This window comes from Amblyomma maculatum, chromosome 3 (assembly GCF_055883805.1).
Source record: "Amblyomma maculatum isolate TAMU_Amacu chromosome 3, ASM5588380v1, whole genome shotgun sequence".
In the NCBI taxonomy this organism is placed as follows: domain Eukaryota; kingdom Metazoa; phylum Arthropoda; class Arachnida; order Ixodida; family Ixodidae; genus Amblyomma; species Amblyomma maculatum.
This window is the reverse complement of record NC_139346.1, coordinates 176,239,504-176,255,483: the sequence shown is the minus strand read 5'-3', so window position 1 is coordinate 176,255,483 and position 15,980 is coordinate 176,239,504. Positions and strand designations below refer to the sequence as shown.

Here is a 15,980-nt window from a genome sequence, read left to right as displayed (position 1 = left end):
GGAGCTTTTTTCTTCGTAATGAGCCAAATGCAGAAAACAAAAAGTTGAATTATATTGTAATTGCAAGTAAAACGTCGTGTACGTTTCTGAAAAACCACGGCAACGAAACTCATAGCGTTTACCTCGAAAACTTGCACGCAAGCGCGTCATTCCCTCCCTCTTTTTTTCTTTCTTGTCTATTATCTCTTTTGTCCGCACGAGGCAGCGCAGGTGGCTCAGCTACAGAGCCAGTAGCAGGCCAGTGCATTTTCATTTCTTCCTACAGCCACAACAACAGCTTACCTCGAAGCGTTCGCGTGCAAGTTTTCGAGGAGATGGTGAAGAGTGGCAGATCCTGGGCCAATGGGGCTGGTTGATTGATTGATTAAAACTTTAATTTCCACCGATTTAGGAGGCCCCCTACTCCCCGCTCCTGGCACGCAGGCCTGAGGAACGGGGGCTGGAACCTCCGCGACTAAGGACTGGCGAATATACATTGGTTATTCGCGGCCTCAGCCGCCAGGCGGACGGCTTTCTGCTGGTCAGCGGGGACGTCGCTTCGCAGCAGGGTTACCCAGGCTTCTCTACTTTTAATGTTGTCCCTAGCGCCCGGAGACTTAGGGCATTCCCAAATTATATGGTCGAGGGTCCCCCTCGCTTCGCAGGCTTTACATTTATCGTTTTTTCTCTCCTCTATCTGGGTTTGAAACAACCAGACAGGGTTCGGGAAATTTCCGGCTTGTAATCGCCGCCAGGCTATGGCCTCTTTATTATTTAAGCTAGGATCCGGTGGCGGCATCAGACGTCTTCCTAATCTATAATTTTCGATGATTTCTTTATAGGTTTGCAAACGTTCGTCCATCGCCTGGCAGTCGGGCGGCTCCGCGTTTGCCCGGAAGTAGAGATCTCGGGCTAAATCATGGGCCGCCTCGTTGCCGGGGACGGACGTGTGTGCTGGGACCCAAATTAGGGTGATTTTGCGATCAATTTTAGTTGCAGCTTTTAGAATTCGGGCGGCTTCTTGTGAGACCCTGCCTTTTCCGATATTCCAGAGAGCAGTTTTACTGTCGCTAAAGATCAATCTAGCCTTCGTTCCGACGCAAGCGAGCGCTATTGCGACCTCTTCAGCCGTGTCTATGTTTCTACTTCGGATGGTGGCGGAGACGACTGGTGCGCCGCTACCATCGACTACCGCGGCGACTGCCGCCCCTGATAGGCCGCTTGCAGCGTCTACGTAGGCAACTTCTTTTACTCTGAATTCTTTTGCACTTTTAACCAGTGCTTCTGCTCTCTTCTCCCGTCTCTCCTTGTGGTATTCTGGGTGCATGTTGCGGGGGAGAGGACGGACAATGATGTTCTCGCGACATTGTGGTGGTAGGAAAACCTTGTCGGCTGTGCCCCTATCTATTTTTCGACCCACCCATTCTAAGATGGTTCGACCCGTGCTCGACCTACTTAATCTTTCATGTTGGGCGATTCTTACCGCTTCAGCAAGTTCCGTCCAGCTATTATGCACTCCCATTTCTATCAGGCGTTCCGTAGAAGAGGAGATGGGTAGACCCAGCGCCCTCTTGACGCAACGCCTGATGAGTGCGTCTATCTTTTCTTTTTCATTGGTCCTGATGTTGAGGAACGGTGTGGCATAGCATATTCGACTTATTATGTACGCCTGCATCAGTCTCAAGAGGCTTCTCTCTTTGAGGCCTCTGCCTTTGAATGCAATCCTCCTAAATATTCCTGTTACCTGCGTCGCGTAGGTAGTGAGTTTTTTTATCGTTCCGTCATTATACCCGTCCTCTTGAATAAAAAGTCCGAGGATTCTGATTTGCTGGACTCTTGGTACGGTTTTGCCGTCGACCTTTATTTCTACGTTAAAGTCGCCCTTGCACCTCATTGATTTTGGATTATATATGAAAAGTTCGGATTTTTGCGGAGAGCACGAAAGACCCCTTTCGGCCGCGTAGGACACAATGGTGTCCGCCGCCGCCTGTAGGCGTTCCTCTATGCTGCCATCGCTGCCGTTGTTCATCCAGAGATTAACGTCGTCCGCGTAAATGCTGAACTTCAGGTCTTTTATGACTTTAAGGACAGCAGGAAGGCCTCTCATCACCACGTTAAAAAGGAAGGGGGAGAGCACCGAGCCTTGCGGAGTTCCTTTACTTCCCAGGTGGACAGTGGGGGATTCTAGGTCCTGAAACTTTAGTTTCAACGTCCTGTTTGTCAGGAAATCCATTACGTAATTATATGTCCTCTCGCCGACTCCTAATTCCTGTAGTCCCGCGAGAATTGCCTGGTGTTTTACGTTGTCAAATGCTTTTGTTAGATCTAGTGCTAGAATTACCTTCGCGTCTCTGGATTTCGAGTCAATTATGTCATGTTGTAATCGGAGCATTACATCCTGTGTGCACAGGCCCGGTCGGAACCCGACCATCTCATGCGGCCACAGGTCGTTTTTCTCCATGAAATTAGTTAGCCTTGTTTGGATTACGCGTTCCATAAGCTTTCCAATGCATGAGGTTAGAGAAATAGGTCTGAGGTTTTCCAATTTCGGGGGCTTGCCAGGTTTTGGAATTAGCACAACGTTTGCAGTTTTCCACTGCTGGGGAAGACGACCGCTACTCCATACTTCTTGCATGTAGTTGGTGAGTGCCGTTATGGAAGCGTCGTCTAGGTTTCGTAGCATTTTATTTGTTACTCCATCGGGGCCGGGAGCTGATCGCGTCTTTAAGCTAAGGATTTCGGCTCTAACTTCCGCTTCTGAGATGGGCGCGTCGAGGGCCTCGTTCGGTGGGCCCGCGTATTGCCTAAGAGGGAGGGATGTTGTATCGCCGACATATGTGTCTACGAGTTTAGTTATTAGTTCCGCGTCAGTCCCCTCGAACGCGTGTCTTGCCTTTGCTATTGTTGTGTTTGACTGTGTTTTCGAACTGTCGGGATTAAGAAGATATCGTAGCAGGCTCCACGTCTTTGAAAGGCTCATGTTGCCCTCCATTTCATCGCACCTGTTACACCAGTTTTCCTCGCAGAGTTTAATTGCATAATCCTCAATTTCCTTATTGTGCCTGGCTATTTTTCGCCTTAGGTTTCGGTTCCATCTCTGACACCGGAGGCGTCTTTCCATACCTTTTTTTGCTTCCCACATGTGTAGGAGTTTCCTGTCGACTGTTTTCGGTGCATCGTCCCCCTCTAGGGTAATGGTAGCGGATTTAACGTGGTGCATGAGGGTTTCTGCCCAATCGTCGATATTTTCAATATTTTGGTCCATGTTGGCAGATTCCCTAATTTGTCTGAATTTCTCCCGCCAAGCTGGAGAGCGGACGTGCAATCGATGGGCTTCATCGACCACGAACGCTTGCGCTCTATTTCGGCCACTGGATTTCGGAAATTTTCTGGGATTCGACTCTATTCAGGAAGCGCTCACCGCGGATTATCAAGACTCCAAGGTGGGCCGATTCTTTCGCACATTTTTGAGGCTTTGAAGAACTTCGCAAGCCACGGGGGACACTAGGCCTAGTTAGGCCTAGGCAAACAAAGGCACCCCCGGCCGTTTAGAATTTCGGCGAAAATAATGGAAACCGTGGAGGGAACGAGCATAGACCCTGCGGAGCTGAAAGAACCTGGCCAGTGGTTTATTGCCAAGAAAAGAGGAAAGGCGGTGCCACTTGAGAACGAGGGACGCAGCGTCACCGATGATCAAGGGAGAGAGCGAGCCGCGTCCAAGCTCGCCGGGAAGAGATTGGCAGCAAAGTCGGTTGAAAGGCAATCGATCAAGATACCTGACGGAACTGACAAAATAATTCTCCGCCCACGGGGAGGAGTCAGCCGCCTACTTAAGTATGGCAACATTGAACTTGCGGAGTTGATCGCTCGCACCGCAAATATAAACATCAGAGAGGCCGCGGAAGACACCTTCTCGGTCAACACAAAACAGCAGTCTATCCTCATCGCAACAGACAGCGAAGACCGGAAAAGAAAATACGTCGCACTACGCGTCCTCGAATTCGAGGGCCAGAAAATTGAAATCACGGCCTACGTCGCTATGCCCGAAGACTGCGGTAAGGGGGTGGTACACGACATTCCCCTTCGCATCACCGAGGAAGAAATAGTGCAACGGCTACGCACGATCAAAGGCAACCCCCCCGTGCTAGGAGCCAGGCGCCTGGGCAGGAGCTCAACCACCGTGCTCATACTGTTTGAAAAACCAGAGGTGCCGAGGTGGGTGAAACTCTCACTTACATGGCAAAGATGTGTCTTATACAGAAAGAAATACGAGGTTTGCAACGCATGCGGGCGCCTAGGGCACCGCGAAGATGTCTGCCCAGATCCGAATAACGCTAAGTGCAGAGGATGCGGAGAAGAGCGCCCAGATCAGGGACACACCTGCGAAATAAAATGTCAGCTGTGCGGTAAAGACAATCCGCTTGGCGACAAGAAGTGCAGAGAACTCTACAGGACTCCCTACCAGACCAAAAAACGTCAATGGGAGCAGAAAATTGCCGAACAGCAGCAGCAACAGCAGCAGCAGCAGCACAACGAGCAGCATCAATATCCCAACACCACACCTGAGAGCGGCCGCAGAGGACGCTCGAAATTCAGAAGAGACCACCGTGACCAACGCGGATATTCTCAAGAAAGGGACGGAGGCTTCCGGGCGCAGAGCGGGGACTTCCCGCAGTTGGAGGACGCCAACCGACGTCACCGATCAAGCTCCCGCAGCAGCAGGGAGCGGTCCGGATCCAAGTCCAGGTCGGGGTCCAAATCCAGAGTCACGGCTAACTCCACGGACCCAAGGAACCCGTCGGCCACCCAAAAGCGAAGCCCGAGCGGGGACAGTAAAACCGTGAGTTTCAGCAGTGGGGTTCCCCAGGCTAAAGATGAGGAAAACAAAGAAAAAGATAAAGAAATAGAAAAGTTAAGAAAGGAAGTTGCGGAACTGAGGGAGATAATTAAGAAACTCACTCAGGACCAATACCAATCTAAATCACAGCCAAATTCCGGGGCTCCCCCGCCTCCACAGGCTCTCCCCGCAAAACAAGTAGCCAAACCGACACCTCCACCTGCGACGCCAAAGGTGCTAACACCACCCGCGGCGTCAGACACGGAGGAGGACGCTATGATCACTGAACAGTGCAGGCCACCTCCCCCGCAGAAACGAAGAGGCGGGGAAACGGATCCGCTGGCGGCAATAGAGCGTAGACTAGACGCCAAATACGGGGCGAGACTCGAGCGGCTTGAGACAGGCATGACCAATATCATAGGCGCCCTAAACCGAATTCAGGAACAATCTAAACAAACAAACGCGGCTCTTGCTGCTATGGCAGAAAGGCAAACAGTGAGAGAAGAGATACTTGACCAATTCCAACATGGGCAAAACGCAACCAAAGATTAATTCGACGATATGGCAGTGGAACTGCCGAGGATTCCCGCGCAAGCGAGCGTTAGTGCAACAACATCTCGAGCAAATAGTTGAAAAACCTCTAGCCGTAGCCCTACAGGAAACTGGCAAAGGAGTAATTAAATTATCAGGATATCAAGCGTTTGCTAGTGGCCGGGGAGAAAAATCCCGGGTCACTACATTCGTCAAAAGGAACGTAGCGGTGATCGAACATGAAATTAGTTCTCGCGACATTGAGGCGGTTTTCGTTGAAATCATCACGGGCAGGAAGAAGGAACCCAGTATTTTCGTCCTAAACATATATAGCTCTCCTCAGCAGCGCAAAGTTAGGTTCAAGACATTATTTCGCAAAGCAATGAAGGCAGCCGGAGCTAACCCCCTGCTAATTGTAGGAGACTTCAACGCCTGCCACCAAGAGTGGGGATATAATAGGCAAGATCCGAAGGGCAGGCAGTTATGGGAAGATTTTCACGAATTAAACCTCACCCTGCAGACAGACTCTGGCTGCCCGACGAGGGTGGGAAACAGTGTGAGCAAAGACACAACCCCAGACTTAACATTTACCAATGGGGCTGGGACTGTAGGTCAACGTCACTTGCGGCGGGGGCTAGCCAGCCACCGAATTTTATCTGTTGTAGACTGTCATTGCACCCGCCACTGCTTCGGTGGTGGACGACGGCTGTTGCGGCGCGCGTCTTTCTTTCCCTCTTCCTTTTCTTTCTTCTCTATTTTATCTTCTGTCAGCACGAGGCAGCGGAGGTGGCTCAGCTACAGAGCCAGTAGCAGGCCCGTGCATTGATTGATTGATTGAATGTCCTTTATTGAATGGGAAGGCTCATGGCCATGGATGGGGATAAAGGGGAGTAGACATAATCTTCATTGTTTAGGTCGTCACTCGAATCACATTGCTCTAACCAGGCCACTAAGCGAGCCATACTTGGCAAATATCATCTGTGTGTTTGCATCAGTTTCTAGAAGGGAACGGTAGTTCAGGCGGTAGGGTTCGATCTCGGGGCGTCCAGTAGAAAAAGCAGGGCATTCCCAAAGTAAATGAGATATGCCGCCGCAGGTTAGAGTCGTACAGTGGGGGCACGTAATCATTTTCTCCTTATACTGACGCCAGCGGGCCATAATACGTGGCGTGTAAGCCGCATGGGCGATGAGCTTATTCAAAAAGACTTCTTGACTTCGGGTGAGGTGGGTTCTTCTCGTAAAAGGTGGGTCTGGTGTGGCCACCTGCATGCGATGCTGACTGAGGCTACGAAGACTGGTTCGAGTATAGTGCATAAGGGCAAGAGAAGGGGTGAGTTGCCCGCCTAAGGTCGAATAAGGATGAAGCAAGGGGGGTGGGGAAGTAAATGTGGACATCCCACCTGCCAAGGCAGCCGCGGCGTGTGCCGCCGCATTGCCCCCTGATTCGTCCGAGTGACCTGGGGTCCAGTGAATAGCGACAGTTCTGGTCGCGAGTTGGTGGCGTTTAAGGAGGCGCTGTATAGCCGTAGCTGTCGCATCTTGTGAACCCGGAGTAGCGATTTCCTTGTAAGCTTCAAAGGAATCAGTAAGAATACGTAGTGACCCAGTTCCGGTGCAAGGCACTCCTGACAAGGCTCCCCAAATCGCGAGGAGTTCAGCGTGAAGAGGGGTACCCTGAGGTAGATGGCAGGCATAAGCGCCTGAAAGGGAAGGGTTGTCATCGCATACCCAGGCCATAGATGCGAATGCGCTTGTAATGGATGCGTCGGTGTATATGTCAGTCGTATCGGGGATTCGTTCTTGTCGGTGATGGGCAGCTAGGAGCTCCCGGGGAATGACAAAATCGTGGTTTATAGGTCGGCGATGGACGCGTGTGACTACTGGCATCTCCCAAGGGGGAAGTGATGCATATAGGGCTGGTGTTTTGTCGTTACGCTGTTCATCCCCGGCCAGCAGGCGACGCCCCTGGACAGTGTTCTCTAGACTCGGTAACGATGGTAGTGAGCGGTGGAAGAGCGGCCAAACGCTCAAGTTCGGCTATAGGAGTGTGCTTAGGTAGACCGGTAATAGTGCGTAGTGTAGCGCGATGAAGGCGTTCGACCTTAGTGAAGTCAATCTTCGACAGTTGGAGGACCGGTGTGCCATAGAGGATTTTTCCGACCGCCGCTGCTCTGGCCATCGCACGGCAGGCATGCTGCCGCGCACCGCCGTGCCGGTTGGACAGGCGACGAATAGTATGTAGCAGTGCTGGCCAAAGGCGTTGTAACTGACGAACCCATTTCTGGGGGCTGTTACAGCTTGATATGGGCAGGCCAAGAATGCGGATTTGCCCATTTGAGGAGGTGATGGTGTTGCCTCCGATGTGAAGATGGATCTGCATACTGGGGTTGGTTTTATGTTTTCCGTCGATACTAATAAATTCTGTTTTATGTGGTGCGAGTTCGAGGCCAATTTTGGTTAGTGTATCTTCAAGACAAAGAAGGGCCGCCTGAAGTTCAGTCTCCATAGAATATTTGTCTACGTAATCCGCTGCCTCAGTCCAGACGGTAATATCATCGGCGTATATAGCGAATCTTGCGCTTGTGCTGATTTCCAGATTCTCGGCGACGCGTGTCATGGCCAAGTTGAACAATATGGGTCCGAGAATGGAGCCCTGAGGTACACCCCTATCCAAGTAATAGGTTTTGGGCACCCATCCCGGAGCTTTGCCATGTAGCTGAATGGGTCTAGATGTCAAAAAATTGCGGATCCAGATTTGGGCACGATTACTAGGAAAGCGTTTGGCGAGTTCCTCCAGGATAACCTCATGGCGAACATTGTCAAAAGCTTTGTGTATATCGACAGCCAGGAGATAGTCAGGTAGCGTTTTACGATGAGCTCTATTCAGAACTCTTCGCAAAAGCCAAAGGCAGTCATGCGTTCCGAGGTTAGGGCGGAAGCCGGCTTGAGCTGGATGAAATCCAGGACTGACGTATTCAATGTAGTGACTAATCCGGGTATGCAGCAGGCGCTCGATGAGTTTACAGAGATGTGAAGTCAGTGCAATTGGACGCAAATTACTAGGAAGTCGAGGGTTTTTGCCAGGTTTAGGGATAGGAAGAATAAGAGAAAGCTTGAGGTTATCCGGTACCGTTCCGGTCTCCCAGTAAGAATTAATGATGTCGAGAAGGGCATCCTGGGCTGCCGAGTCGAGATTGCTAAGCTCCTGCCAACTAACTCGGTCGTGCCCGGGTGTGGCGCGAGCTCGGCCTCTTCCGAGGGCTGCTTGCAGTTCTCCCTTTGAGAATGGGCGATCCAGGTCTGGATCAGGGTTTCCGACTGGGAAAATGGAAACTGCTGGTGGAGGCATTAGGCTGGCGTGTGGGAAAAAGGTGCGTATAACTTCATCTTCAACATCAGCCGGATTGCCATTGAGAAGGAGGGCGGCGAGAGGTGGTGCCCCGCGTGCCTTGCCATTTGGCCACGAAAGATGCGCCAAAGTTGTGATAGGCCCGGTACTTGTCCAAGACGGTCGCATGTAGAGTGCCAAGCCTCACTTTGCAGGTGAAGCTGGTATGCCCGGATAAGCTTGAATTGTCGTCGAAGAAGCACGAGATCTTTGTGACGTTTTCCGCGTGTCCGAAAACGTTGCGTGAGGTGATCTGCGCGACGCCAAAGGTTAGCCAGGTGAGCATCCATGCCAACTGTGGAATCGTCACAGGGGATATATTCGAGAGCTTGAGTGCGGGCATCTCGGAGTACAGACAGAAAGGAGTCAATATCCGAGAAGGAGGTCGTAGTATTAGCACGAAACTTGTCCCAGTTGAAAAACCAACGTGTTGTCCGAACGCGAAGACATTTACGATTGAGAGTGAGCAAGATGGGCAAGTGATCACTACCCCAAGAATTAGAAAGGACTTCCCAGCGCCGAAGAAGACGCGGTGATGAGAATGTAAGGTCCAGTGTAGTGTCTGCTTGAGAGGGATGGAGACCGATACGGGTCGGCACGTTAGGTTCGTTGCACAGGGTAAGAAGAGTTTGATCAAGGGCGTCATATAGGTGTTTACCACGTTGGTTAGGCTGAGATGAGCTCCAGGCTGCGTGATGTGCGTTGAAATCTCCGCCAATAAGAATAGGATAAGGGTGTGCTGCGTTTTCAAGGTCAGGGAGCCAGGAACAGGGTTCTGCCATGACGTTACCTGGCCGGAAATAGGCCGATGCTACGACGACACACGGACACACGGACTCCGTGCATTTTATTTTCCTTCTTCCTACAGCCACAACAACTATAACGACCTCGAAAACTCGCAGCGATCCCCTGATGGGGCAGGGGCAGGTAGGTCACTGCCGCTTGCGGCGGGGGCTTGCCTGCCACCGAATTTTTATCATTTGTAGGCAGTCACTGCATCCGCCACCGCTTCGGTGGTGGATGACGGCTGTTGTTGCGGCGCGCGTCTTTCTTCCCTCTTCCTTTTCTCTCTTCTCTATTTTCTTTTCTGTCTGCACGAGGCGCAGCGGAGGCCCCGCCGGGGTGGTGCAGCGGTAAGACGCCCGACTACTGTGCCGGAGTACCCGGGTTCGAACCCGACCTCGGCGGCTGCGTTTCGATGGAGGCGAAACGAAGAGGCGTCGTGTGCTGTGCGATGTCAGCGCACGTTAAAGATCCCCAGGTGGTTGAAATTACTCCGTAGCCCTCCACTACGGCTCCTCTTTCTCTCTATCCACTTTCACTCCCATCTTCCCCCCTTCCCTTACGGCGCGGTTGCGGTGTCCACAGAAATCAAGTGAGACAGTTACCGCGCCTTTCCCTTCCTATAAATAAATCAGAAAAAAAAGGCGCAGCGGAGGTGGCTCAGCTACAGAGCCAGTAGCAGGCCCGTACATTTTCTTTTTCTTCTTCCTGCAGCCACAACAACAACGCAAGGGCTGCTTAACGGTAGGTCAACGCCGCTTGCGGCGGGGTCTAGCCAGCCACCGAAATGTTATTTGTTGTAGACCGTCATTGCAAACGCCACCGCTTAGCTGGTGGACGACGGCTGGTGTGGCGTGCGTCTTTTATGCGAAGCATATTAACGCAGGTTTCGGGCCTTCGCGCGACGCCCGGCGGTGGCCACCATTGACCCTGAAGTGGGGTCACGTGACATGACGTCACGTGATGACGTCACACCGGCTGCAGATGGGGCCCCATATCGCGCCGTCGGTCGCCTCCCGGCGGTGGCCACCATTGACCTTGAAGTGAGATCACATGATGTGACGTCACGTGATGACGTCACACCGGCTGCAGATGGGGCCTCATATCGCGCCATCGGACGTCGCCCGGCGGAGCCCTCCATGCTTCGGTTCGCGCCGTCGCGCGCGACACGGCGGCGGCGCCACCATCGCTGCATCACGTGATATGTGACGTCACGCCAGGGATGAAGCGGCGCGCGCCCGCCGTCGCGTCAGTCTCTGTGCCCGCAACTGCGCCAGCGTCTTTGCGCCAGACGTGAATGCATAAGTGACGTGCAAACCAAGAGTCATGCATTTACGGACCATAAGAGTGTGTTTGTCGGGCTGCAAAGAATAAAGTACGACAATTAACCTAAAACCATGTCTCCATTACTTAGCCCCATCCACACTGAGGCAGCTGCTTAACATGCTTCGCATCCACTGGGCTTAACCTTGATAAGCCTCCAATTTTTTCTCCCTCCTCTTTGTCTTTTTTCTCTACTTTCTCTCTTCTGTCCGCACGAGGCAGTGGAGGTGGCTCAGCTGCAGAGCCAGTAGCAGCCCCGTGCATTTTATTTTCCTTCTTCCTACAGCCACAGCAACAACAACACAACAATGATAATAAAGTAATTCAATACAGGCTTGCCTGCGTTTATAAAAAAATCACAGCAAGAAATGACCCTTTTATAGCTGCATTGTTCATCTTGCTCCATATACCACACCTCATGCAACTAGAATCCGTGAAATGTTTGCAATGCCCAGATGCAGACCGATTTGCGGCTTTGCGATGTTAACATATATTTTATCGAAATATTTGAACACTCCTCTCTATAGGAATCTGATGAAAATATCTTCTGCACTTAGGGAACTGTTAATTGACAAAGTTGTGTTTATTACTTTGTTGAAATGTTTTTGCTTGTCATTTTTCTTCTTTTTTCCTTTCTCTTTAACAATGTATAATGATTCTCCTTTGCAACTGTCTGCTCGATGCTATCAACTTCTACGGGTGACGAAGCTTGTCAAGCGGTCATTGTAAACCGCTTTTTGTCACCCACGGTGTTAGCATACCCAGAGCTAAAATAATCTTGACTTTATTTGAGACTGCGCCTTTTCGTTCCTGTAAACCAATCATACGTAGTACTGCAACGAAGCCCAATAAAAGGCAAACGATGTGGAATGGTATAGGCACCGTGCGCATGTAACTCCGGAGCGCCGCACGCGCCACGAGCTGCGGTGCTCGCGTTCAGTGAGAAGGCGCTGCGAACTCGCCACAGCGGCTGCATAATGTCTACTCTGCTGCAGTACGTCGCCGAGGTCCTTTATGACGGTTATAGACCCTATGAAGAGTTCGATAAATTGTTTCGTTGGTGTTCACACCAAAGACCAAGTTTTACAGCTTTCCGACTGGACATTGGGAGCTTTATTTAGCTTTATTTTACCGCAATTCCTTTCACAGGTAGCATATGTTTGTGACTCTCATAATAATAACTATAAAAGGCTGCTTGCTTCTTTCATGTCCTGGAGAATGTTTGACTGCATATCCACGTTTCTTATTCCGGGGCTCATTTGTCAGCAGTCTGTGGCAAGCGGGGCCGCTTATTTGTGTTTCATTCTTTCGCTTCAATGATGACTGAAGAGAGTGACAGCCTTAAATTCACTAAAGAATATGTAGCAAACATTTTGTTGGAAACGTGAGAGATGACGCTGCGATCGCCGAAGCGAACGGAGGCGTTCATGTCGGCTCCGTCATTTATGAATAATTTCGCAGTGCTAATTTCCGCGAATCGAAGTTTTCTCTATCTCGATGTGTTGGTGAAGTCAAGAAGCACCGACGGATATTGAAAGTTCCCAAAGGTATGCCTTTTTCTTCGACTTACCGGACAGTTTTCATCACCGCCGTGCGGGGGGCGTTCCGCTAGGTGTGTTCCGCGAGCGATAGGCCTCGTCGCTGCCGCGGCTCGCCGCCTCGGCGGCAGCCACTCAGCCTCGAGATGGAGGAAACGTCCGTTCTGGCAACGATCTCCGACTCTCCAATGACCGTGCAAGTTCAAGGCGAAGAAATTTCACCCGAGGAATTCCACCGCGGCCATGGATGGAGGCTCGCGGGGGAACGCATGTCAAGACTCCATCAACGAGACCTGGACGCGAAGCTCGCCGGCACCGACAACCAAGTAAGCAAGAAAGCGAAAGGAAATAAGAACGTTAGAGCCTCGGCCATCAAGGCAGCGAGAATGCCAGCCATGCCGCTGGAGGAAAACAAGATCGTAATCAGACCGCGAGGGGGACTCGACATCACCAAGATCGGCACTACGACCGTCGCTGCGGCAATTCTCGCCGCGGCCAAGATAACGAATGAAGAGAACGCATCGGACACCATCTGCCCGAACGGGCAACAAAATATAATGATAATCAGCACGCCCAAGGAAGAAAACGCCATCCGCTACGCAAGAATTCAATCTATATACATTCAAAACAAGACCTGCGAAGTCAGCGCGTACCGCACGGCGCCGTGCGACACCGTGAAGGGCATCATCTGAGGCATCCCTGTCGACGAGAAAGCCGAAGATCTCGACAGCAACATTGTAAACGACAGAAACCCACTCGCCGTAGGCGCCAAAAGAATCGGGAACACGACCACGATTATAGTAGCGTTCAGAGAACCCAAGGTACCGAACTTTGTCCGATATGGTGTCACGCTCATACCGTGCCACCTGTACAGAAAGCAAATTGACGTCTGCCACCAGTGTGGTCGGGTCGGGCATCGCGAGGACGTGTGCCCGACGCCAACCAACCGGATCTGTAGGGGCTGCGACTAAGCGAACCCCAAAGAAGACCACAAATGTACACCCAAATGCAAACTTTGCGGCGGCGCTCACCCGATCGCTGACAGAGAATGTAAAGCCAGGTACAAGGTTCCCTACGTCGTTCGCAAGCGTCAGTGGGAGCGCCAAAAGGTCAGCCACCAGCTGCCGTCGGAGAGCGATTTCCCACCACTCGACAAGCCAGCTGCCCGTAAGTCAAGAACGCCATCAAGAGACCGCGCGTAGTCGAGAAATAGCAGCTGCAGGAGCCAGAGCAGAGACGCGCGAGAGAGTCGGTTGGGGCAACGCCGCACGAGGTATCATGAAGACCAATCCGACCGACAACGCTTCAACCAAGGAACGAGAGATCAACGAGGCCCTGAAAAAGGAGAACGCGACCCTGCGAGCCACCATCAACAACCTAACAAGGAAATCGCTGAGATCCGCAACGCCCTCCGCAACGTCGAACAGCAAAGACCCAGCCCGAGCGGCAACAACAAGGCCGAAGAAACTACGGCCGACGCAGACAAGGAGCCGGCAACGAAGAAGAGGGCCGTGGAATCACACAAGACCAGAACACCACGAGCAACTGCAGCACCGACAGCAGCAACAACGTCGAGGCCAAACTCAACAGCCTCGAGGATATGATCAAATCGATGAAGCAAGCCATCGAAGCCTTCCAAACGGAGAACGTCAATAGACTCAACAATCTGGAAAGAAGCGTGCAACTAATACTAAGCAACCCAACGTTCGCGCTAGTACAGCACCAAGTCAACCAAGCGCAGCAACACGGAGAATTCCGATTAGGAAAATCATGGCCTCCAGCTCCACAGGCATAACAGTGTGGCAGTGGAACTGCCGCGGCTTCGTCAAGAAGAGGGCAGTCATCCAGCAGGACATTGAGCACGCGGCTCGCAAGCCCGACGTGCTCCTCCTCCAAGAAACACTAACGGACAAGCCGTCCCTCCCCGGCTACAGGGTACACGCGGGCCCGGCCGACGGCAGATGCCTGTGCACCCTGGTCGGGAAGGGACTCACCTTCGTCGAACACCGGCTAAGCAACGTCAGGATTGAACACACGCTTACCGAACTCATACCGACCAAGCAAAGAAAAAACAGCATCTTCATTTTGAACATCTACAGTAACCCATCGCGGAGACTGCAGAGGTTCAAAGCAATTCTTTACAAAGCAAGCACGACGGCCGGCCAGAGCACACTGATCGCATGCGGCGACTTTAATGCGATGGATCCGGCGTGGGGCTACGTCAAGAGCAATGCGAAAGGCAGAAACCTACCCAAGACGCGGCGGAACTCGACTATACCTTCATAACTGACCCGGCTTACCCAACGAGAATTGGCAACTCCGTATCCCGAGATACCAGCCCCGACCTCACGTTCGTCAACAACAACGAATCGATCACGATCACGTGGAGGAACACGGGGGTGGACCTCGGCAGCGATCACATGATCGTGGAAATCGTCATACCGGAGCAGAGCAGTACCAACGTCAGGAAGCAGACGTGGATCGATTGGACTGCTTTCAGAGATAACAGAAATCAGGAGGCGGAAGAGACCGAAATCGATGAAATCGACGCGTGGACCGACAAGATCCTCCAAGATGTTCGAAATTCAACCAAGGACATAGTAACAGACCTCGAAACCAACAGAATGGATAGCCGACTGGCCCACCTTATCGAGGCCAAGCAGTCCATTCTCAACAGATGGAATAAACAACGCCTTAATCGTAGGCTACGAAATAAAGTCGCAGAACTCAACAGAGCGATCGAGGACCACTGTCGCACGCTATGTGCACAACAGTGGAACGAGATATGCAACGCTGCCGACGGCCAGATGCCCAACGGGAAAACATGGAACTTACTGAACCATCTGCTCGACGAAACCAAGACTAAGTCACACCAAAGGGACCGACTGGCGAAACTCATCCATTGAGAAGTCACTAAACACGGCGCCGATAAGGTTACGAAACACATCAGCGACAGATACCTGCCGACTACGCCCAAGGAGTGCCACGGGCCGTACGGAGGGCTGCCCAACGCCGGTCTCGACAGAGATATAGATGTAGAAGTTCGCACGGCACTGCAGGACCTCAACAGCAGGTCGGCGGCCGGGCTGGACCGCATCACCAACAAGGCGCTTAAGAACCTCGACGACAAATCCATAGAAAGCTTCTTAGCTATTACAACAAATGCTGGAAAACGGGAACGTTGCCGACGCACTGGAAGAAGGCCAAGATCATCCTTATTCCCAAGCCGGGCAAGCCATCCGACACGGTTAACCTCCGACCCATATCGCTCACTTCTTGCGTGGGTAAGGGGTTGGAGCACGTCCTGCTCAACAGGTGGCAAGAATATCTCGAGAAAGAAGATCTCTACCCGGAAACGATCATTGGCTTCAGGCAGCATCTAAGTACCCAAGACGCCATGATACAACTCAAGCACCAGATCATCGACGGCAACACAGGCGACAACAAAGCAGTACTGGGACTCGACCTGCAGAGCGCCTTCGAAAAGATGAAGCACTCGGCGATCCTATCCCAAGTCTCGAAACTCAACATGGGAGAGAGATCATACAATTACATCAGACTTCCTCACGGACAGAACGGCCGAGATCAGAGCGGGGGACCT

At 51.9% G+C, this 15,980-nt stretch overlaps 1 pseudogene; it reads left to right on the top strand.

The window, feature by feature from the left end:
• Window positions 1-12,457: 12,457 nt before the first annotated feature.
• Window positions 12,458-13,581, top strand: LOC146197034 (uncharacterized; annotated as a pseudogene).
• Window positions 13,582-15,980: the final 2,399 nt, after the last annotated feature.